The sequence below is a fragment of the Bombyx mori genome, chromosome 18 (assembly GCF_030269925.1).
Source record: "Bombyx mori chromosome 18, ASM3026992v2".
Classification (NCBI taxonomy): domain Eukaryota; kingdom Metazoa; phylum Arthropoda; class Insecta; order Lepidoptera; family Bombycidae; genus Bombyx; species Bombyx mori.
Window position 1 is genome coordinate 14,643,083 of NC_085124.1, and position 22,851 is coordinate 14,665,933.

General features: G+C 37.1%; 1 protein-coding gene and 2 long non-coding RNA genes across 4 annotated transcripts in view; 2 read left to right on the forward strand and 1 right to left on the reverse strand.

The window, feature by feature from the left end:
- LOC105841549 (connectin) overlaps positions 1-22,851 on the forward strand; it is a 277,288-nt gene that overhangs the window by 145,525 nt on the left and 108,912 nt on the right. The window lies entirely within an intron of this gene.
- On the forward strand, positions 7,027-8,638 carry LOC134200602 (uncharacterized). The gene is made up of 3 exons (XR_009975594.1): positions 7,027-7,590; positions 7,833-7,984; positions 8,356-8,638. It is a non-coding gene; the product is annotated as an uncharacterized LOC134200602 (long non-coding RNA).
- Positions 8,631-10,018, reverse strand: LOC134200603 (uncharacterized). Of its 2 annotated transcripts, XR_009975595.1 has the most exons (3): positions 9,477-10,018; positions 9,146-9,393; positions 8,631-9,041 (listed from the first exon to the last, which is right to left on the reverse strand). It is a non-coding gene; the product is annotated as an uncharacterized LOC134200603 (long non-coding RNA). The 2 variants fall into 2 exon arrangements; XR_009975596.1 differs by lacking the exon at positions 9,477-10,018 and having other exon boundaries at positions 9,146-9,452.

Consider the following 22,851-nt stretch of genomic DNA (forward strand, 5'->3'; position numbering starts at 1 on the left):
AGGTGGTTTGTAAAGTCTGCTGTTAAATTATAAAATACTATTAAATTATTGTTGGTTTAATATGAAGTAATATTGTACATAATATTGCGCGTCTTGTAGCTGTTGAGTCCCGTTCAGAAGTGAAGTTTGTTGTGTGTTTTCTCGCCGTTCCGCCGGTTGCCGCCCCCTCCCTCGCCGCGCTGCCTGCGTCTTTCCCGACTTTGCGAAGGAGGAGTTGATGCGTAAACAGATACCTTCGTAGCATTTAACAAAAAAATATGTAAAATGTGTGCTTCTGGTTTATTTTTTGCTTGGATGTGTGGACGAGCTCACTGCCCACCTGGTGTTAAGTAGTTAATGAAGCCCATAGACATCTACAACGTAAATGCGCCACCCGCCTTGAGATATAAGTTCTAAGATCTCAAGTATAGTTACAACGGCTGCCCGCCCTTCAAACCGAAACACATTACTGTTTCACGGCAGAAATAAGCAGGGTGGTGGTACCTACTCGTGCGGACTCATAAGAGGTCCTACCACCAGTTAGTCAGGGACGTCTTAAACTAGGATAGGGCCCTTGGGCACACAAGAATTTGAGGCCCTTTTGGAAAGTAAAAACAGCGAATTATAATAACATTTTTTTACTGAGTATGAGACCATTTATTATAGGTAATCAAATACAGTATGATATAATATGTCATTAATGATATTAGAATGCTGCTGGTTTTTTGGTTACGATTTCGATAACGGTTTCTTTCGGGATTTCTGTTGAGCAAAATCTTCTATTATAGGCATAGTATATGCCTTGTAAATACCTTCTGATTACTGATTTGTGAAAAAAGTGTAATGTGCCCGACAAAAATGTTTTGAGAATAAACGTGTGAGAGAAATTGTCGGTCTTTCGGGGGCCCCTGAGAATGGGGACCCCGGGCACGGGCCCCGTGTGCCCTTATGGTAAAGACGGTATTGCAGTTAGTAGTAGTGTTTCTGTTGCAAGTAGACAGTGGACCTATTATTTGCTATTCTTCTTTCGGCCCTTATTTCACTATGTAGGGTCGGTACACGATGTCCAGATAGACCTATTCATATTCAGACCTATCATACGTAATCTCTGCACTCGCACCGTTCCCTCGCATATCTTCTTTCCCAATGTCCATCCAAGTCTACCTTACCTTATTTTGCTACATCTACTAATACATAAGCAAACCCGTAGTGATTATTACAGCCTACTGAGTTTCTCGCCGGATCTTCTCAGTGGGGCGCGTTTCCGATCCGGTAATATGAAGCACGGCTCTTGCTACGGCCAGTGCTAGCAACACTCCCGGCTTGAACCCCGTGAGTTCACCTACACGTCAAAGCGAAGATGAAATAGCCTCTCAAGCCTATCAGCATAGGTTTTAAAAAAAGTGATTATTTGAGATATTTTAAGAACATCAGAATTTCCTGAGTACATTACCAGGTTAGGTTGATTCACTGAGTTAATTACCATCGACGACATGCTCTCTATTAAGAAAAATATAATTATAAAAAAATATGTTGCATAATTGATGAAAAGCGTTTTATTTTAGATTTATCAAGATATTTTAAAAAATTGCTGCTAGCATACAGCAGAGTATATAAAATCGAAACTGACCGTAGCAGGCACGATTCTTAATCATTAAAAGCTTTTCTCGAAAGCTACGCTTACAACGCATCTTCAATGAGTTACTGCTTAAAATTTCTTATTATTAAATTAGAATAGATTGTAGAAGCGAAATTTATAATTCCAATAAATAATCGACGCACTTATTATAATTTTACGGTGTCTGACATAGCAACGGGGTACGATAAAATCTGCACTTAAATTCTTAAGCGGAACCTCATTAATATTCGTGAAAACCAGGCCATTCGAAAACAGGAGCGCTTCAAACAATCCTTACCTATTTTGAATGTTAAGTATCTTAATATAAACCTCTGAACAACCTCTAAGGACTGATATCGTTAAATTTTAAATATTAAATGTGGAAAATTCGACCCTACCGTTTCAAAAATAAAGTCGTGAACGAGTTTAGTACGAAAAGAACGGGGTGATTATGTAAATAATGGTATAATGACGTCATGAAATGGTTACTCCGTTTAGGTCGGTGCGAGTGAACGATGTAATGAAAGACGAAATCCATTCCACTGAATTCTTATGAACGTAAAATAGCCTATTAATTTTGTGCAGGATTGTGTGTTTGCATGAATAATGAAATGGTTTTCGTTATTAAGGAACATTACTCTAAAAATCGCAAACCGGTATTCACAAAAACAGATCCAAACATTTATACACAGAACAGATAGAAAATGCCATCATTTGTATCGGACTGTCAGGGGAGGTCATGTTTTTCGAACTTATATCTGTAACCATGCATCCTTATTTCCTTGGCACACTGATATACGCATAGCCTAAACCTTTTGATGGTTCGTAATTACGAAGTGTCATTAGATTCATCTCGGAATAGATTTATCTGTTCCGTGGTCTCAGTTGTGAGAAAGATATACATTGGGCTACATTCCTTCAACATGTAGTCTACGAAAAAATTTAACTAAAAAACAAATAAAAATACTAACTAATTGTTAAATGGATTTAAAAAGAACCATTTCATTTAAAATCTATATATATAAAAATGAATTGCTGTTCGTTAGTTTCGCTAAAACTCGAGAACGGCTGGACCGATTTGACTAATTTTGGTCTTGAATTATTTGTGGAAGTCCAGAGAAGGTTTAAAAGGTAGATCAATATGAAAATGCTCGGAATTAAATAAAAATAACAATTTTGTTTTTCCTTTTATATGTCCCCCGTCGGACGGATTCCTTTTGTTTGTTTTAAATTTATTTTATACAAAAGTTTAGGTATTTTATTTATGTATTGAGGCACTACGAAGTATGCCGGGTCAGCTAGTACTAACAAAAAACGAAATCTAATAATACATTTTTCGTCCTAAAGATATAACTTTTAGGTAAAGAAATTGCAGGTGAAGACAAGCAAAAACATAAAATATTTTTATCTGTAATTTGAACGTCTCCGCCGCCAAAACCTTTACAAATATTGAAGTTAAATTTACTGTAAATCTACGTTTATTTCTTTGTATATTAGTTTGCTTTTTTATAGCATGTTTTATTATTTTATTTTATCACTTTTTTTAAATAATTTTGCAATTTCTATTCGTTTTGCGGCTTAATCATCATTTAATTTAGGGCCATTTAATTGAGTACCAAGCGATGCTACAATGATGGTATTCAAATGCCTTATTCACGAACCACTTCCACGACCTGTTTGAAGGCGGGACTTCGTCAATTTTAGTTCCAATTATAAATATATATACCCTGATTAACTTTAAGTTTAATTTTTAACATTTTCATAAAATCTCTGATTAGACTGACTGAATCTTGGCTCAATAAAGTTATAAAAAAAAAACATTTTTCTTGAACTCAAATTGACTATATTATAATAATATTACAGATTTATTTATGAACAAATTATACAACGAAAACATTCATCATCACAAACAAAACATTTTTCTTGAACTCAAATTGACTATATTATACTGGTGGAGGTAGGATCTCTTGTGAGTCCGCACGGGTAGGTACCACTACCCCTCCTGTTTCTGCCGTGAAGCAGTAATGCGTTTCGGTTTGAAGGGTTGGGCAGCCGTTGTAACTATACTGAGACCTTAGAACTTATATCTCAAGGTGTGTGGCGCATTTAAGTTGTAGATGTCTATGGGCTGCAGTAACCACTTAACACCAGGTGGGCTGTGAGCTCGTCCACACATATAAGCAATAAAAAAAAATACTGATTTATTTTTTTGCTTTTTTCATTCAAGTATGCGCTTGAAAGATTCGAGAAATTCAGTCGCATAAAATCCCTTCAAGCTATCAACAGCGGCCCAACCTAAACCTATACTGTGTCACATTAAATTATCCCATTTCATCCGCCGGACACATCAGATTTACATTAAACGAAAGACGTTTATTTAAAAAAGATTAATTATAAAACCATCAGTCATCCTTGGTGATTTTATTAATTTAACGGGATCGCCGACGGGGCTATTCCGCGGCCGATGATGTGGCTCCAAACGAAGATTGATCACCTCGTTACAAACAAACTCCGGTTTTGACTGTTACCATCCTATTGTGTTATGTTTACGACGCTTACTAATGTCTTGAGGCTCCTTTAAGCGGATCTACAAGACTTTTTGATGGTATTGTGCTTGCTGTTTTAAAGGAAAAGTTTTCGAGATAAATATTCAGTACGGAAATCTCGTTGCTGAGCCTTTGTTCGGGATAAGGGCGTCTATAGTTTCATGCATATTAAGCAATATTTCACTAACTCATTTTTGGTGGTAGGGCCTCTTGTGAGTCCACATGGGTAGGTACCACCGCCCCGCCTATTTCTGCCGTGAAGCAATAATGCGTTTCGGCTTGAAGAGTGGGGCAGCCGTTGTAACTATACTGAGACCTTAGAACTTATATCTCAAGGTGGGTGGCGCATTTACGTTGTAGATGTCTACGGGTTTCAGTAGCCACATAACACCAGATGGGCTGTGAGCTCGTCCACACATCTAAGCAATAAAAAAAAAGATTTCAAATCTCCAACCTAAAACCACTGATCCATTTTCAGTGACAGACGAGGTAGCTAAGAATCTATGGTTTTATCAAAATTAATGACGCATAAATTACACATATGACGTTTACTAAAAACATTCAAAACATGCGTTACTGTACAGAAGTGAAGCAACAAAAAGCATCTTACGTTTGATTCGGAGCAACAAAAACACGTGAATACCGAAACACTTCCATCGGAGGAGCGTTCGAAAATCGTAAATCATTCGTTAGTGAAATACACAATCTCATTTCGGCACAAAACACGGGCTGGAGTCGGACAAAACTCGCATCATAAGCCCAACACAAAGGTAACAATGTACATCACAGAAGGGTTCAAATACAATGAAAAGAAATAAAGCAATGACAACAATAAGGACGAGGTGTAGATGCGAGCGGTAAATCACTTCGTACTGCCACATCTTGATGATTGGCTTTGGGAATTTACGAAGACATTTTTTTTGATTAATGATATATTTTTCTAGGTTCATTTGCCTGGTTAGGTTAATTGTCAATAGCTCTGAATACTGTCTCTGTGTCGGTTGAAATCTATGACTTTGCTAAGGATGTTTGGTATAGGTAAGGTCAGGGGGTGTTGTTGTTGTTGCTGCTCCAGGGTACCCCACTGGTACATAGGACCCTCATAAGTTGTCTCCACTTGACCCTGTCTTGCGCTTGCTCCTTGACATCCTCCAAGTCATGCCAGCAGTCCTCATCTTGCTCTCCACGGCGCGTCGCCAATTATGTACAGGGTGACGAGGTCTTCTCCTGCCAAGCGGTTGCCACTCAAACGTAGGTCAGGGGGTGTAGTGGTTCGTATCTCGCATGTGATTCCATAACATAGGACAAAATTGTAGTTTAAGGCGTTTGAGACTTGCCTATAAACCATGTGGGCACTGCAAAATATCGGTAGAGAGTTCTCATTTGTGTACATTTTTCTTCTCTTTTAGGCGTTTTACTCTTGACAGAGTCTGCAACCATTTGTAGTGCTGGAGGGAGCAGGTTTGGTTGGTATTTTTTACGATGACCCTCCATCTGCCGCTGCTTGAAGTCGCTCTGCTGTATTCATTTAAGGGGCCTTCACTTGTAGTTTTAATTTAGTCGACTATATAATTAATTTTTGGTACAAAATAGAAAAAAAAAAAATGTGTGCGTGTACTAGTGTACACACGTAAGAAGTGAAACTTCTTTATGGCCTTATTTTTCGAAAAATTATCTACATGCAACTTTCTAGAAATTGGTTAAATAAAGTTAAATTAGATAAAGTTTAAACAAAAGGATTTTATTATCATAGACATGAATACAAAAAAATGTGTGCGTGTACTAGTGTACACACGTAAGAAGTGAAACTTCTTTATGGCCTTATTTTTCGAAAAATGATCTACATGCAACTTTCTAGAAATTGGTTAAATAAAGTTAAATTAGATAAAGTTTAAACAAAAGGATTTTATTATCATAGACATGAATACAAAAAAGTTAAATTAGATAAAGTTTAAACAAAAGGATTTTATTATCATAGACATGAATACAAAAAAGATGGCGCGTAACGGAAAAATGTGACGCGTAACCGAAAAATGTGACGGTAAATTTTTTTCCAACGCCGATAAAGAAGTTTCACTTCAAAAAATTATGATTTAATAATTAATAGCCAACAAAAAATAGTCGACCCTCCTGCGGTTATATCTCTATCGGAACCGTTCATTGGGAGGGACTTTTCAACTCACTCAAATTTGTATGCAGTTGGGACAGCGCCCCTAGCGGCGAATGTAGGCTAAGGTTCCAACTCCATATAAATTTGAGTTAACTTTTACGGTATCGAGAACGTTTAAAAACTGGCGCTAAGCACACAGGTCAATGTTATCATATGATTTTTTTCTTGTCTAAAAATTCGAAGCTCTATTGTCAAATCACTGGTTCAAAGTCAACCATTTTTTTTTCATCATCTCTATGAGTTTACGAGCAGAAACGCGTAGCTGGTTCGGAGCAGAAATAGGTAGCATAGTTTACCAACAAAATATCTTGGCAAAATATTTTCTTGACTGGTGGTAAGATCTCTTGTGAGTCCACACGGGAAGGTACCACCACCCAGCCTATTTCTGCAGTGGAGCAGCAATGCGTTTCGGTTTGAAGGGTGGAGCAGCCGTTGTAACTATACTGAGACCTTAGAACTTATATTTTAAGGTGAGTGGCGCATTTACGTTGTAGATGTCTATGGGCTCCAGTAACCACTTAATACGAGGTGGGCTGTGAGCTTGTCAATCAATCTAAGCAATAAAAAAATTATATATATAGAAATTAAATTATTATATTTACTAAAATTATCCTATTTACGCGAATCCATAAGCGTCTAACCCGTTCATCCGCGGACAGCAAAACAAAGCCCCTAGTTTATCCCCAGTAAGAAATTACTCGCGTATCCTACTTACGGCCGTTTTCAATAACCTATCTATCCCTAGTTTCGGTTACTAAAGATAGACAAATCTATATTTTTGTCCTTACTTACGTTCCAATAACCTATCGACGGGCAGCAGTTCCTATCGGATTTATCTATCCATCGTCGGGAGGACGGATAGCCTGCTAAAGATAGAACGCTCATACAAATCGTGCTTACTTCCGTTTCAATATGAGTTTTAAGTAACTCTCCGGTAGGCGGTGCTATCTCTAGTATGGGCATTCGCTTATCTGTCAAAATCGGCCGGTTACATGTTTATCTTTCGAAAGTAAATCGCTATAATTTAATAATTGTTTCTCTTCATATTGGCATATTGTAGCAGTGATGATAGTGATATGGAATTATTTCAAATGATAATGGATTGTGATGCAGATAGTGATAGTGAGGCCGATATCATATGGTTAGGAAAATAAAGATCGTCTGAATTACATGGCGAAGATCAATAATTACGAATTTGACTATAGATTTCTGAGCAAAGGTGTTGTGAATGAATTGATTAATTTAATGAGACCATATTTGAGTGTAACGTCAAAAAGGTAAGATAAATTTTAACCATAAAAGTACTCGTTATTACAACTTATATTTGTTTATAGCAATAGCAAAATTATACCTAATTTTTGTTGTGTTACAAAATCACACTCAACAGGAATTCTATAATACTGCTGGATTCCCATGGTGCCCTAAATGACATTCATATACTAATACAATAACCTGGTAGGCTATTTACCTTCATTCTTATTACACACTGATACCTCTACATTTTATATTTGTGTTACAGATTCAAATATAGGAGAGGAATTTAGAAATAGAAAAAGAGTATTTTGAATGTGTAATTTGTGTGCAATGCATCATTGATGTTTCAAAATGTTGTTGCTTGATGGCCTGGGTCTACTCATGATACAACTATAATTAACCATTCCGATTGAAAAGGTATTTCTTATTTATATTACCTTATTTATATTATTATTATTATATATTATTATTATATTTTTATTTATTTATATTATATATTTAGGTGTTTATATGAATTTAATATGACACTATTATAATAAATTATCTACATATCAAGAGAACATTGATAACAAGGTGGACTTGGAAATTGCTATTTGCTTGCCGATAGAGGCTATCCCCACAACCCTATCTTTTAACGTGATTAATTAACCCACATACTCAATCGGAACGATTTAAAATGAATCACATATTAAAACAAGAAATACTATAGTGAGGTAATCTTTTTTTTAGTTAAGAGCTTGTTATACTGTATTGTAAAATAATTTAAGCGAATAATGTATAATTTTCAGATGCATTGGTGTTTGTAAAAGAAGACTCCCTGTATATCATTGAAAAGTAGATTAAAACTAGAAAATATGCAAGTTGTTATTATAGCTGCCATGCTGCATAATATCGCCAGAAGTATGAATTTAGAAGAATTAGAATCAGAAATTTCAGTCGCAGATACATTACAGGAAAATAATAGAATTGTTCGTAACAAATTTTCAAAACTTACATCTGAAATACAACTATGTACTTATAAATAATTGCTTCCAAAGATAATTTATAAAATAAACTCCAAAGATAATTTGACTATTTTTTATTTTCCAAAATGATAATTACATGGTAGTTAGTACATGCAAGATATTTAATTTAGAATTTGTACATATACTTAAAAAACTATCTAACATAAAATTATTATTGCCTACTTAATTTATGAAATTTAATATTCCTTTTAAGTAATTTTTAATTTTTTAAATTATCTAAATCTAACTTAACTTTTGCTACAACAATCTCCTTTTCTTTATTTTCCAAGTCAAGTCTCTTTTTTGCTATTAGATATTCTGCTAATGCATTGTCCCTATGCTAGCCTTGTATTTCTTTTCTTCCATCTTGTTTCCGCTTGGCTGTAAAAGTGTTAAAAATATTATATGTGACCTACAACAATGTGCATGCTTTATCCAAAATTTCATCTGCAATCCTTACCACCTCCAGCCTGTAACAAAGAGCATAATTATTTCAAATACTACGGCAACCTGAAGAAAAAATCATGTTTATCAATGTGTTATTAGAGACAAACAATCAACTAATTATACTAACCTTACTAAGGTTGTTTCTTATGTTGCCGTAGCGTTCTTTAAGTTTTCCCATTTTAGTCGAAGCTGCGATGGAGTTCGTGGGAAACGATGAATCGACGAATTAAAATCATTTACAAGGGTTTGCCAAGCCTGCTCCATCAATTTATTGTTTGTGGCATTTGTTGCCTTATTATTGAAATGTTTTTTCGCCGCCACAAGTTCTGCTAGAATCATCGTCTCATCTTTTGTCATGGGTGCTGCCTTTCTTGACTGAAAAAGATATATTTTCTAAACTTGAACTCAAAGTTTTCAAAGTAAAATTATTATTATCAATGGAGTTCATAGATACTTACGGAATTCATTTTATTTCACTGTAGCTCTTTAATTATAAACACACTTAGAATTATAAACGAAAGTTTTAAAGCGTTTTGGAGGTAAGTCATCATCGAATATAGTAGGTAAACAATAGAAAAACAAACAAAAGAAACTGATCACTGCTTATTGGCAAACGGACTGTCAAAACGTTTCGTTTCATAATTTCGACTAGGATAAAAATAGCAATACGTCCAATTTAAAAAAATCTACATATGTTTTTATTACTTTTTGTTATAAACAAATGTGTTTATGATAGTCTACAATATGCTGGTTAAATTATAGTTATAATTTAGAATAAAATAAAATAAGTCTTGATCCTGATGTTGTTTCGTATTTGTAGTAGAACGAAACGTATCAAGAGGCTCGGATAAATCGGAGGGAAGAAGCTATCTACTGTTGGTTAAAGAGAGATAGCACTTATCCGTGATTGTGAAACGCAAACTAAGGATAGATACGCTCTTGCTGATATTCGGAGATAGCTATCTATCCGAAAACTCAGATACGTTATTGAAAACGGCCGTTAGTGTTGACTTGCTTTGTGTTCTATTGTATGGCGTGAGTGTCTTTTTGGGCCCGTAAAACGTAAGATGACATCTCATAATTCACGATTATAGCACTTTGTCTTTTGTATGGTGTTTGTTGTACGATATAATATCCGCGATAACTCGGATAGTGAACGGGCAGAATTAGTTCATAAAAATGTGTGTTTGTGACATTGATGTCGGATGACACATTAAATGGGATATAAGTTATTTTATTGAGTCTTGCATAGATATTTGAAAAATGAAAGGATAGAATTAATGAAAATAGAGATCCTCTTTTTAGGGCGTCATAAGAACATACGTGGTGGCTTAGAGCGATCGTAACGCACGAAGACCATGTGAAGTTGTCGTAGTCTAAAAGATAAGACGCCCGGTGCATTAATATAGACGAATACAAGCATGCAGGTGTTCAAATCCCACAGGCAGGTAACAATTTTTCTAATGAAATGTCATTCACAAATATTCACGAATGACTCCCACGTTGAAAGGTAAAACCACCCTCCCTCTTTCTCCCGTGAAGCAGCAATGAGCTTCGGTTCTGAAGAGTGGTGTAGCCATTGTACCAACAAAGCTAAAAAAGTCATATTTCAAGTTGGAGGGCGGTATTAGCGCGATTCGTGTCTATTGGCTTCGCTGACCGCTCATCACCAATGAATCATCATCAATGAACAAAAAATTAAAAAAGTAAAATAAATAACTAACAGGGCATTGGAAAACCAACATCATTAAAAATCGATTCCCATCGAGAAATGACGTCATGATAGGCAGACGGTCGCAGAACTGAAAAGAAAATTGACGGGACCAAACCTGAAAACCGCTCAGTTGAATAAGGGCCTAAGTAAAATTTATCCACCTGATAAGATTTTTGACTCCTCAGTTTCCCGTAACAAATAGAAACGCAAATTCTCTGGAAAATTAAAACCATCTCGATTCAGGCAACGATTTTATGAAAGCAAAATTAATAGCTTCAACTTTCGAGGGTTTAATACTACGTATAAAACAGGCTTAGAAAACGAGGTTAGGTATAACGGAGATTAATTGTTGTTGCCGTTGCTAATTGATTTTTGATTAGACGTCCTCTGAATGGAATGTAATATTTTACTTTGCAAATTATTTTCTTCCGTAGTCATTGAGATTTTTGAAGTCGTCGTGGCCTAAAAGATAAGACGTCCGGTGCATTCGTGTTGAGCGATGCACCGGTGTTCGAATCTCAGGCGGGTACCAATTTTTCTAATGAAATACGTACTCAACAAATGTTCACGATTGACTTCCATGGTGACGGAATGACATCGTGTAATAAAAATCAAACCCGTAAAATTATAATTTGCGTAATTACTGGTGGTAGGACCTCTTGTGAGTCCGCACGGGTAGGTACCACCACCCTGCCTATTTCTGCCGTGAAGCAGTAATGCGTTTCGGTTTGAAGGGTGGGGCAGCCGTTGTATCTATATTTGAGACCTTAGAACTTATATCTCAAGGTGGGTGGCGCATTTACGTTTAAAAATTATTTGGGTGGCGATCCAGTTGATCATTCTGAATATCTGTGGGAAGACCGACATTCATGAGTGCATTGCAGCCGAGAAAATATTTTGATAAACAGTAACTAGTGTAAGTCTTAATATAGTTATTGCAAGCCTTATATTAGATTACAAACACACTCCAAGCCTACAGGTTATTTATAAATGTTTCTTCTTCACGTAAGCTGTTGAAGTATTCTGACGATTAATACGTAGTTAAAAAAGCGATTAGCATTGTTATTAGTTTAATTTTAGTGTAATTAGTTGTGGACATTGAAACACTTCGTTGTGCGTCAATAGATACTAATAAAATATGTTGTTTGGTGAGCTCTTAAAGTTTACGATCTTATAATGCATTAATTTCTCTCTCTCTATTTCTTCTTCTTCTCTCTCTCTCTTTCTCTCTCTCTCTATTTATCTTTCTCTTTACTGGGAATTCCAGGACTAGAGTAAATCTTAGTAAAATTTTAAATTCTCCTCCACTATGTTCCGTACTATCTATCTATTAAAGTGTTAAGTCATTAAGGTAAATGCTTTAATGCTGACAAAACGGAAGCGTTTAATGTCTCTCCCCTGAATAATGCACTTTTGTGCTGAAAGGACTCCGGCGTCCTGAATAACTGAATAGATTCGTGTCGTGATCATATAAGATAGAGTGCTTTTAGTAAGATTAAGGTTGCACATAATGATAATTAGTGGTCCTGATCAGTTGGAATCGGCATGGGCACAGCGAAACGTTGGAGCATCGAGCTTCTGAATCAGCTTTTGTTAGTTGTTTTCATCATGCTTTTATTATGATAGCTTTGCCTATTTATCTACGTAGCTCCAATACGTTGCGATTAGCTTAAAATTTTCTACATAAATCAAGAAATGATGGCAGTACAGTAACTTTATTACTGCATCTACTACTCTGACCAAGTTCACGAAGATAAAAATATGATTTATTCGCTTTTTTGTTCGTTTTGCCCTGACAGCATATTTTAAAATTACACTTATTTAATTACCCTTATTGCTCGTCAATCGCTGCTCATTCTGTTGAATGACATAGGTAGCATACGTAAATACTAAGTATAGTGTAGTAGTAGTAAGTAAGTATAGTGATAAGATATGCTAAAAGGGCATATAGTATTACGATTCGATTGCCTTATTCTTTTTATGTAGACGGGAGACTTTTAGATTCGAATATACATTAATAGAAAAGAAGAAAAAAACAGTCCGATTATTTAATAATCAATCGGGCTTTCCCTTGTGAGCTGTTGAAATACCCACCGCAACTGTAAATGAGATTTCGATCTCCACAGGTGGGCGGCGTCATACGAGACCTGTTTACCGACTATTGTGGGCCATCAATGGTTAGTCGATCACCCCAACTCCCAGAACGCAAGCTCCGGCGTGATTTTCAGTCAAACTTTCACTATGTATCCTGCGTTCTTCACGAATAGACGTTTTCTCTAATGACGACGGCTCTAAAGGCTTAGCATGGTTACGCATGCTACTTTAGTGTTAACCAATAATCACATACTTCATTTTCGTTTAGATATTAATGAATAAGCCTATACGATATACAATTTTTTTTTATTGCTTAGATGTGTGAACGACCTCACAGACCACCTGGTGTTAAGTGGTTACTGGAGCCCATAGACATCCACAACATAAATGCGCCACCCACCTTGAGATATAAGTTCTAAGGTCTCACGTATAGCTACAACGGCTGCCCCACCCTTCAAACCGAAACGCATTACTGCTTCAAGAAATAGGTAGAGTGATGGTACCCGCGCGGACTCACAAGAGGTCCTACCATCAGTAATTACGCAAATTATAATTTTGCGGGTTTGATTTTTATTACACGATGTTATTCCTTCACCGTGGAAGTCAATCGTTGAGTACGTATTTCATTAGAAAAATTGGTACCCTCCTGAGATTCCAACACCGGTGCATCGCTCAACACTAATGCACCGGACGTCTTATCCGTTAGGCCGCGACGACTTCAAAAATAGCCACTTTTCAATTCAGTGTTCACATATTTTCACAAGTGCCATTTATTTTTTATTTCGCAAATAGACGCAAAACTAGCAGCTACATAGCAAACCAATCAACAAATTTCGTAATACTATTTACTAAGTAAGCTTCGATGTTCGTTTTAGGGCTGTAGTGCGTTAGATTGACACATTCTTCTAAAATTACATTATAAAGCACAACCTTGTCTCTGCGACTGACCATATTTATTACCTAAATAAACTATGTTTTTGTAATGTTTTTCATGTACATTATATTTGAGATTTTAGTACCTGGGCGACGTACCGGTTTGTTGCAGCTCTAAAACCTAACTAACAGTTACAAGATATTATCCGTTACTGACGATCATCAAACTTATTTTTAATTAATCTACTGCTTTCAAATGCAATTTCATGGGTCAGAAAGTGATTGGGAGGTAAATGTTTAGTATTTTTTTTCAAAATTAAAACCGTCTCTAAGTTCCAAAGAAGCCTAATCACTGGCTTTGGGATATTGCCAAACACCAAAAAAATTACGTAATTTTTAAAAATTTGCCTTTAGAAAATACAAATAAAAATTAAATTGCATACACCTCCGAGGCTTTACACGAATACGTGCCGATATGAATATGTTAAATGATTTCATGATACTTGGCAAGAATTCACAAATAGTTTACACTATGAAGTACCTATCTTAATATAAATTTATCTTATTTTCAAGTCGTCGTGGCCTAAAGGATAAGACGTCCGGTGCATTCATATATAGCGATGTATTGCATGCATTTCTGTTCGAATCCCGCAGGCAGGTAGCGATACATCGTCACAAACTTTTTCGTCTGTGTGTTGCATGTCGCGTGACGGTCGGCCGCGGAGTAGGGATAAAGTGAAAGGCGCTCGTCAGAGCAGCCAAGGCCAATATGACGGCGCCTATAGTTCGCAGCAGCTGACCGTGTAGTGTATAGACTATTATTACTCATTTGTGCCAGTGCTCCACGCTATTTTCTTTGTTTTTGTCAGTGTTTAATGTAACCACTGAGAAAAAACAACACTGTTTTTTGTCAGAGTTGTCTATAATGTGAAAAAATGTTTCACTTTTACCGTGGTTTCATAAAACCACACAATCCTTTTTTTTATCATACTTCAATTGAGACTTCGATTCATGTTTTAAGCGAAGAGGCTGCATTACCGTTCCGATCATCTATCGCTAGGTGGACATTCAAATTTACTGTCACAAAACAGCCATCGCAAATCATTTATATGAAATTCTGTTTACATGTATCGTACAGGCTGAAATGTATCTTCTTATCTCATTTTATCCCGGATGCCGCTTGGCAGTGAAGCAAGGGAACATGACACGAGTGGCCGCACCATATATTACTGGCACTGACAGCTCCCAAGCTAGAAGGATGCGTTAGTGAATTAGCTGGATACAGTCGCAACGTTAACTGAATGCTGGGAACGAAACTTATTAAAATGTAATTTCTTAATGAGACTTCGCTTAGTATATTTCATGATTATTTCGTTGAGAACGAAGCATAAAATTCCGATATCTTTTCACACTAGATGTGCCCCGAAATGTCGTATTTGTGAGGTGTGTAATTCTTAAAATAATTGCTTGTATGAAAACCCATCGGCTGCTCTGTTTCTGCCAACAGCTATCTCGGTTTGTTCCACTGTTACTCTGTAAAAAAACCAGAAGACAAAGCAGTATTCAATAATAATTATATAAAACTATAAAATTTTTGACGATCATACGTATTGCTAAAGCTAAATAAAGTAGACCCTCAAATCATTCAAGGAATCTTATTTAATAAAGTTTTCTACACGAAAGTATATGCAATGGTTGTTTAGTCACAATTTTATATTCTTTTAAAGCTTTTGCGAGTTAATTCGTTCATAAATCTTTTCTTTTTCGTTCACTGTAATTTCAATTTTTCAAGTGTCGATGAGTCGGCAAATGTTGCGTTTTGTCTGGTGTTGGTAGTTCGCAGAAGTCAAAGAGATCATATGAACATGAGGTCAAAATCTCAATTGGAATGTAACTATTACTCTAGTCTCGCTACTGGAGAGCAATATTGTTGCTCAGTCTCTCTGTTCAGATGACGACATATCGCCAGATACTCTAGGTAAGAAAGCAGAGACGAATTAGTTTAGATAGGATGATAATTTGAATATAAGATTCATTTGCTTTAAGCTTAAAGACGAAATTATTTAGTTATTAACATTCAGTAGCTCCAGATAAAATTGAAAAAAATACTATTATGCGCGGTTTGAGACCCATCGCATTGCTGTTGTGTAGGGGAAAATATTGCGGCTTTAGATCCATCGATTTTTTGAACTAGACCACACATATACCTAAACTAGGACCGTAACAAAAACATTCTCGAATTAATTCAAAGGCAAATTCCAATTTCAAATACAGACAGCGGTTCATCTGGAGAACGCGTTAATCTCGGAGGCCACGCCTTCCTCGGGACGCTTGCCATTCCATCAATCAGGACGCACAACGTACTAATCAGCTGTGCTCGTGTGACGTCACCGAATTCCATTTACAAATCGCACTGTGACAGTTCATTAATCGTCATCTGCAACGGAATAGGGTTTGACATTTGCGATCCGAAATTCGCGAGATGAATTTGTTCGGCTAATTATGATTGGTAGAGCTTGATGGTTACATTGTATCTTCTGCTAAAGCTCAAACAACCTGTCATTAACATCCTTAATACATTTCGCTAAGAGTTACCTAATCCTCTGTGTTTGTGATTATGTTGTGACGTCAAATGATATTATAATACATTAAAACATCCTGATGGCGATTTTGTGAGTACTCATGGGTAGCAATAACCTAACACGTTTTCCAGCTAATTGTAAAATAGATTTCACACGAATCAACACACAGATTTCATGGTTAAGCCAAAGAGGCAATCAAGTTATGGATTCAGTTTCAAGAGGGAGATTATTGAGATTAGGGCCTCAATTTAAAAACTGGACGGCGGTATTATGATTGTAGTATGATGCCTTGCAGCTATTAAAAAAATCCTGGCTTACCATAGAATTTACTAAATACTACAGATCAATTACTGGTGGTTGGGCGTTTTGAAAGCCCACACGGGCTGGTACCAGTACCCAGTACACTGCTGCCGTGAAGCAGTAATGAGTATCGGTTAGAAGATTGGCGGTCGTTGAACTGTAAAGCTGAAACTATATCACCAAGTGGACCGTGATTATCTATCCATATCTATCTAAGCAATAATATAATAAGAATCAGGAAATCCCCCCATCTGATGGTGAGCGGTGGCGGTTATGGTTTTCAGTAAAGACAATTCAAAAGCTTCGCCTACGATGAGGATTGATCCTCCTTTAAGCGGGACATGTTGTAGCGTTTTAGGAACACCCCCAATTAAAGTTCAGCCCAGAGCCAGTTATGGCTTGTTTTGTTTTTTAAATATTAAGACACATATTCCAATAGTTCAAAGTTATACTTGTAGTTTTGGTATTATAGACGGTCAGTCGAATTGAACTAGCCTTGCGTAGACTTTGATTAATGGAATTCGTGTCGTCTTGAAGGACACGGTAATTAGATTAACGTCTTGTTGAGGGATCCGTGTGCGATTTCACTGTCGCGTGTAAAAAAGTTATGTTTTTATCTTTCAATTTTCGTCGAACCTTCGAATTTGTAGGCAGCAGCCTGGCTCTGCTCTTGCCTTTGCTGAAGTCCATAGGCGACGGTAACCACTCACCATCAGGTGAGCCATATGCTCGTCTGCCTACAAGGGCAAAATTATAATTTGCGCAACTACTGGTGGTAGGACCTCTTGTGAGTCTGCACGGGTAGGTACCACCACTCTGCCTGCTTCTGCCGTGAAGCAGTAATGCGTTTCGGTTTGAAGGGTAGGGCAGCCGTTGCGACTATAATGAGACCTTAGAACTTACATCTCAAAGTGTGTGGCGCATTTACGTTGTAGATGTCTATGGGCTCCGGTAACCACTTAACACCAGGTGGGCCGTGAGCTCATCCACCCTTCTAAGCAATAAAAGAAAAGCGCAATAAAAAAATATAAAAAAAACTATTCGAAGTGTAAAGAATTGAGAATTAGTTTCGTAGTCCTAGCCGCTTAAAGGATAAGATGAGTGTTTTCAACTCTAGTGATGTCACTGTACTTCTGCTCAAATCACGCAATTATTCTGAAGAAATCGTCCTTAAAAAGTACGTAGAAATTCCACGACTAACGTTCTGTAATAGAGGTTTTCACATCTATGGATGTGACAACTGCTACACAACATAATTGAGACTTCTGTCTCGTGTCTCAAGGATGTTGGCACCACTCGACATGGTCGGTGAGCTGATAAATCCAAACGGGCAACTAAAGCTAAATACGATACTAAGTGTTCCGATCCGGTGGTAGATTCAGCGAAGCACTGCCCTTGCTAGGGCTAGTGTTAGCAAATTCTCTCAGGTTGAACCAGAGAGCTCGCCTACCCGTTAGTGTAGCTGAAATAGGCTCTTAAGCTACCAGCGAATAGGTAGGGGGAAAAGTACTAAGTACTGTAAGTAATGTAAATACAGCACTACGTAATGACGTCACGCGAACAAGACAGTGAAATGTAAGACGCAAGAGCTTCGATCGCCTTATGATAAGTTACAGTTATTTATCCATTCAGCAAAAGACAAACAAATTAATCTCCATCTAATATTAGTGTTGTTGGGAGGGGACATTGTCAATACAATATCGATACTTTTAATTTTTTTATCGTAGACTTATCCTGAGCTTATTTATCAAATACGTTTCACTGGTGGCAGGACCTCTAGTGAGTCCGCGCGGGTGGGTACCGTCACCCTGCCTATTTCTGCCGTGAAGCATAATGCGTTTCGGTTTGAAGGGTGGGGCAGCCGTTGAACTATACTTGAGACCTTAAAACTTATATCTCAAGGTGGGTGGCATATTTACGTTGTAGATGTCTATAGGCTCCAGTAACCACTTATATATCTAAGCAATAAAAAATAAATAAATAAAAAAAACTTCAATTACGCGTGCTCATAATACGCCTTCAAAAGTACTTTCTTCAATAACAAATAGCAGTTGTAGGAGCTTCTCTCATACAATTCGTGGCGTGCAGCCGAATAGCTAAGAATCCGAATTGGTAACATACGAACTCTGAAATTGCAGTTTAATCTTCAAAATGGGAGCTCGTAGTCTCGCATTTCGTTTTTTGCTTTCGTTTCGCGACAAAGGAACCTAGTCCAATCGAGGAAATGCAAGCGATTCTCCTGACAATATTAGACATTAAGTTCTTGGAGGGGCTATTCGCTATGTATTATTTTAGATAAATAGTTTCACGTATTATTTTTAATAGGTTATGTGGCAGTGCGTAAAGCAGATATTATAGAAAATATATCATGGTTTGCATGCATCAGCTCGCTGAGTATTCTCGCTGGATCTTCTCAGCGGGTCGCGATTCCGATCTGGTAGTAGAATCATTCGCGAAGCAGCTACTCTTTAGATGTTAGGTCTCCTTCGAAAGCGCTCGGGTCGTTGTCAACCAACCCCACCCCTCCTGGCCGAGCCTTGCTCGCCCACCTGTCCTGGTGAAACTGGAAAGGCCTCCGGGCCACCAGTCATCAGGCCACCACCGGGCCTTCAATCATAAAATAAAGCATATACTTTGCGGTTTCATCTAGCTGGTGTAATGGACTGATGTCAGTATCGTCTTTTGGTATGAAAGACGACTGCAACTACAAGTCTCGAATAAGATGTTTCCATCGACATTGTAATGTCTCTATTAACCACATAATACCGGATAAGCCGTGACCTCGTCTGACCTATCTAAAATCTACAACCAGACAGCTTGCTAGTGTAATATTAAGCTCTGAAATATCGTATTGTTTCAAGTTCGTTCACCTCTCTAGCATACCCGGGATTAATGATACTAATACAGAACACCAAATAAGATGTACTGCGTACACGAAGGAGCAAAAGTTTCATTATATTTAGTGTTATCATTCGTAAACTGCAGGCATAATGTCGGATGATACGTAGTATTATCCAAGTTTAAAAAATCTTTGTTGGGAAACAACACTTCTTTGAATAATTTCTGTAGACATTAGCATCCAGAACATAAGAAAAAGGTAACATTAATATGGTAAAAGATAATTTTAATTAAAAAGCGGACGGGCGTTGATTAAACAATATAAGTTCTAATTTTAATTTGTTTAGTTTTTTGTTTAATTTATTTTTAAAAGCTCATTATTATTCATTGGTATTGGCATTAAGAGCTATTTATTGACGTCATTAGTAATAAAAGTTAGCCCACTGAGTTTCTCGCCGGATCTTCTCAGCGGGTCGCGTTTCCGATCCGGTGATAGATTCTGCGAAGTGTTGCTCTTACTGGAGCCAGCGTTAGTAAAGCAGCAGCTCCTGGTTAGAGCCCCGTGAGCGCACCTACACGTCAAAGAGAAGCTGAAATAGCCTTTCAAGGCTATCACAATAGGTAGGGAAAAAAAACATGACAAAAAAACGTGTGTCCGTTGCCTCAAAATTTTGTAACATGTAACTCTGTATTCCTTTCATCCTTTGTGTAAATATTACCCGATCATTAAACAAATTAGATTTATCCCTAGTAAAATGTCACTTAAAACTCGTTCAGATTTTAATACACTGCATTGGTGTAGATATAAGAAGAGTCTTGTAATGACCACGTGCGTGTTTTGAGTTGAAATTAAAAAAAGTTTTTAATATATCGACAATTTATCTCTGGCTCAATGCTCCAAGCTGAGAGAATTTCCTCGACAAAGAGGTCGACGTGCAACCTAACCCATGCATCAGCCCGCTGAGTTTCACGCCGGATCTTCTCAGTGGGTCGCGATTCCGATCCGGTAGTAGATTCATTCGCGAAGCAATTACTCTTGAGTTGTAAGGTCTCCTTCGGAGGCGCTCGGGCAGTTGTTAGCAAATCCCACCCCTCCTGGCTGAGCCTTTGCTCGCCCACCTGTCCTGGTGAAACTGGAAAGCCCTCCATCCACCTGTAATATTTCAATCATAAAAAAAAAAGAATTTCCTAATACGGGTCCTAGCAATAAAGAGGTTGTGTAACTCGTAAATCCAATCCGAAAATGTATAATTTGCATAATTACTGGTGGTAGAACGGCTTGTGTGTTCGCACTGGGAGGTTACCATCCCGCCTATTTCTGCTGTGAAGCAGTAACGCGTTTCGGTTTGAAGGATGGGAAACCGTTGTACTGTAAAAACTGATACCTTACAACTCTTGTCTCGAGGTGGGTAGCGGCATTTACGTTATAGATTTCTATTGGCTCCGGTTAAGCGCTTAATACCAGATGTGAGCTCGTCCACCCATCTAAGCAATGAAAAAAAGCAAGAGCAGTGCCTCGCAAAACCTACCACCGGATCGGAATCAAGATATACAGAAAAAAAATTACGAGAAACTTAATCTGTTGTAGAACGCTAAGTCGTTAATGTCGAATAATAAACGCTTTTTGACATGTAGTACGTATTTTCAAAATTTTATCCGGTCATGTGAGTTTGATGTTACTTCTACTTATTTTATAGTGTCATTATCTGGATACCACATAATATGAAAATAAGCCGTTAATAAAGGAATTACTTAGAATAAATAGCTAAAGAATCGATGTTATTAGGCTATTAATGTTCGTGGTCGCCGTTAAATTGGGTCATACACCCACTGGACTGGAATTTTTGTTCCATACATACAGCCTTTCGCTATGGAAGCGGCATTTGGAATTATCATGTTATTTGATGCGTACACCGTATTATTATGAGATACAAAAAGGCAATGCCGTTGCCATTTTTGTATACGACTTAATTGCCTCTAAATATAGAAAGTATGGCTTTTAGAAAACACAACCTTTTTGCGGCAGAAAATAGATACATAGACTAAAAATACATTGTAGTAAAACTAATTGAGCAATTACAATTCCGCGATATAATACATCATGGTTTTATTCTTGAGTTCTTCTTGGTTAATCAATGTGAGGATTAAGCTACAGAGCATATTCTTTGTTATTCAAACAGGTATAATTGTTTTGCATTACATATTTACCGCTACTGATATCTGGCCTCATAATTGAATCTCGCCTAAATTATGTTAATTTAGCTTGTTTAAGTTAAAAGAAAAATATGAAGACACAATTTTCCATTTCACTGATTATAATAGAAAATTTTGTTTACTTTCAAAAGAATATTTTATCCTGTCAACTATGAACATCGAGGAAGTCATTTATAATAGTAATCTTGTTTACGCGGATACAAAATAAATGATTTCGTTAAGACAAAGGGCCTGTTAATGCGAAGACGTTCTTCGTATTAAAAGGAGCAGACAAACACACGCGTGAAATATTGTTATAGCGTTCCTGAGACACGGTCATACCGTAAGCGGGCTAAAGATGAAGATACTGCTAGAAGCATATCTGGAAGAATATCTTCGGAAGATAAACACGTGCTACATTTTCTTCTGTGTATCAAACGAAAGTTTTTAATCAAGCCTTTTGCGATGCACCGATGTTCGAATCTCAGGCGGGTACCAATTTTTCTAATGAAATAAGTACTCAACAAATGTTCACGATTGACTTCCACGGTGAAGGAATAACATCTTGTAACAAAAAAGAAACCCGCAAAATTATAATTTGCGTAATTACTGGTGGTAGGACCTCTTGTGAGTCCGCGCGAGTGGGTGCCACCGCCCTGCCTATTTCTGCCGTAAAGCAGTAATTAATGCGTTTCGGTTTGAAGGGTGGGGCAGCCGTTGTAACTATACTTGAGACTTTAGAACTTATATCTCAAGGTGGGTGGCGCATTTACGTTGTAGATGTCTATGGGCTCCAGTAACCACTTAACACCAGGTGGGCTGTGAGCTCGTCACCCAACTAAGCAATAAAAAAATTCCTGAATCATTACTTGGCTTTGATAAGGACTCCCAATTTGTGGCGGTGAATTTAGATATGCCTAATTTGATACTTAGAGCCGTTCCATCAAAATATTGAAACACTAGTTTTGTTTTAAATGAGGAAAATAATATTCTGGCATGGGGTCGTTGAATTTGACTGTAGATGTTATGATCCATGCACCAGTAGATTCTATAGACCAACCATAAGACCAAGTACATTTTTTCTTTCTTTCATAAAATGAATATATTATTATGCAGAGAAATGTTTTGTGGATTGAAGAAAGAGAGACATCATCTCACCATTATCTAATGAGAGACTCATCTTGCAGACGAAATTCAATAGAAAATCTTAAACTTGAAGCAAATCATAATTTCTTCTTC